Source organism: Pinus tabuliformis, chromosome 9 (genome assembly GCF_031772625.1).
Source record: "Pinus tabuliformis cultivar Carrire ecotype Pingquan chromosome 9, CPIR1, whole genome shotgun sequence".
NCBI classification, from domain to species: Eukaryota; Viridiplantae; Streptophyta; class Pinopsida; order Pinales; family Pinaceae; genus Pinus; species Pinus tabuliformis.
In genome coordinates, this window is record NC_142307.1 from 1,803,439,774 (window position 1) to 1,803,442,788 (window position 3,015).

Genomic DNA, 3,015 nt, shown 5'->3' on the forward strand with positions numbered 1-3,015 from the left:
GGGAAATAGGCAAGATCAAGCATGTGGGTTGATAGGGATGTCTATTTCTCTAGACCTTATATTCCATATCACAGAACTTAATACTCCTAATGAAGCAATGAAACAACTCACTAAATTTTTTGGAATTAAAAATGAAATTAGAGCCGATCAACTCGAAAATGAGTTGCTTACATTGGACCCCAATAATTTTTCTTCCATTGAAGATTTTTTGTCCAAGTTCAAAACCCTTAGACTTCTCTTGGAAGGTGTTAAGGTTAAGAAATAAGATGGTAGCCTTATCTATTCCATTCTTACTAAGTTGGGACAAGCATACTCTATTTTTGTTTCCACCTTCCATTCTACTAGAGAAGCTTTTATTTCTCAAGGACAAGACTACAAGTCCCCCTCTTTTGATTCCTTTTGTGATTCTTTAATAAGAGAACAAGAAAATATCTTATATCTTGGTCTTCTTAATCTTGGAAAATCTTCTAAGAAAGCCTTAGCCTCCCAACAACAACCAAATTCAAAGAATCCTAAGAAGCATTATCCTAAAAAGAATGGTCTGAAACCAAACAAGGGTCCTAAGAAATTTCAGCCTCAAAATGAAAAATCATTTCAACAAAATGATAAGGAAAATAAAAACAAAGGGAAGAATACTAATAGACATTTCCACTTTTGTAATCGAGATGGCCAATTAGAATCCAAATGCTTTAAAAAGATGGAAGCCTTGGAAGTAGCAATGAAGAAGCATAACATCCATTTGGAGCACTCTTCTACTTCAACTCATCTTTAGGAATAACACTTTCTGCATGTGGTTGTCAAGCATCTCGGTCTGGTTATGCACTAAATGTATCTTCTTCTTCTCATTCTCATGAGTGGCTCATTGATTTTGGAGCTTCTTATCACATGGCCAAAACAAAGCCATGTTTTATTCTTTATTTGGTTGTAACACCAAAAATATATATGTTGGTGATGATAGATCTCTTAGTGTTGTAGGGACTAGAATTGTTCATCTAGATAATGGTCACTTTAATGATGTATTATGTGTTCCAAGCTTATCCTACAACCTTCTATTTATATATCAGATAACTCATTCAGGTGAAGGTAAAATCGTTGAATTTTCACCTCACGATGTTGTAATTAAGGACCTAAGAGATCCTAGACAGATTTTAGCTACTGGCATTGCTGATGATTCTACAAGGTTGTATAAGTTTAAAAACTTTGAGTCATCAAATCTTCCCTCAGTATTTGTTGCTCATAATGATGAGGTGAGAAAACTTTGGCATGAGTGATTTGGTCACTTAAACTATCTCTCCCTTTAGAATCTATGTAAAGTAAATATGATGTTAGGTCCTCCAATGGTATCTTGCAAAGATGGTGTTTGTTCTGGATGTGTACTCGGAAAACATCATCGGGATAGTTTTGAAAATCATGCCTCTTGGCATGCCTCAACCCCTTTACAACTTGTGCATAGTGATTTATGTGGTCCACTTCTAGTTGTTTCATTCTCTGGCTACAAGTATTTCTTAACTTTCATTGATGATTTCTACATACACACTTGGGTATACTTCTTAAAACTCAAGAGTGAAGTATTTAACATGTTCTTAGCCTTTAAGGCCTTTGTTGAAGAACAATATGGACATCAAATTCTTAAGCTAAGATCTGATAATGGTGGAGAATATGTTAACGACAAATTCATCAACTTTTGCACCGAGAATGGAATTCAAATGCAACATACTGTTCCATATAGTCCACAACAAAATGGTGTAGCTGAAAGGAAGAATCACATCTTAAAGGAAATGGCTAATTGTATGCTTCAATCTAAAGGACTTAGTCTTAATTTTTGGGCAGAAGCAATTAACTGTGCAAATTACATAGTAAATCACACTCCCACTAAGGTTTTAAAGAATATCACTCCAGAAGAAGCATGGAGCTCAGTTAAACAAGATGTAAGTCACTTTCATGTTTTTGGAAGTGAAGCATGGGCCCATATTCCAGATGAGAAACATAAAGCTCTAGAACCGAAGAGTGAAAAATGTATTTTTGTTGGATATTCTGAAGATGTCAAAGGATATAGACTTATTCCACTTAAGTCCAAAAATGTTATCATTAGAAAAGATGTAAAGTTTGATGAAAATATATCGGCCTACGAGCCTATTTTGGCAAATGTGCCACCTCTCTCTATCCCTTCTACTTCTAAAAATATTTCTTCTTTAGATGATGAAAGTGAGGATGAAAATCCTCCCCCACCTTCTTAGGATCCTACTTCAGCTCCTTAGCTTCCAAAATGGGTCCGTGCTACTTGGGATGCAGCAGGTGCTCTTGCCGGTGATCCTATAGATCAATGACGTACACGTTCTCAGTCCAATATAGCCTCTTCCTTACTGGCTCAAGCTTCAACGAATTATGATCCTGAAACCATTACAGAAGCTTCAGGCCACCCAGATTGGGATGCAGCTATGAATGAAGAATATCGTTCATTATTGGCAAATGATACATGGGATCTTGTTCCTCTTCCAAAGGGATGAAAACTTGTCAGATGCAAATGGGTTTACAGAACCAAGTATGGACCAGATGGAAAAGTTGATAAACATAAACCTCGTCTTGTTGCTAAGGGTTTTTCACAAGTTGAAGGCATTGACTATACTGAAACCTTCTTCCCTGTTGCGAAAATGAACTCTATCCACCTTGTTCTTTCCCTTGCTACCTCTTTCAAATGGGAAGTCCATCAGATGGATGTTAAATCTACCTTCTTGCATGGGGACTTGCATGAAGAAATCTATATGGAACAACCTATTGGCTTTATACAAATAGACTCCAGTCTTGTATGTCAGCTTAACAAATCCCTTTATGGTCACAAGCAAGCCCCTCGGGCTTGGTATGCCAAAAGGGATAGCTTTCTTTTAGAAACTGGCTTTTTTAGGTGTCATTCTAATAGTATTGTCTACATCAAGAAAGTGGACAAGTCTCTTATCATTCTTGTTCTTTATGTTGATGATATTATCCTTACTGGTAGTGATCCCAACCTTATAAACC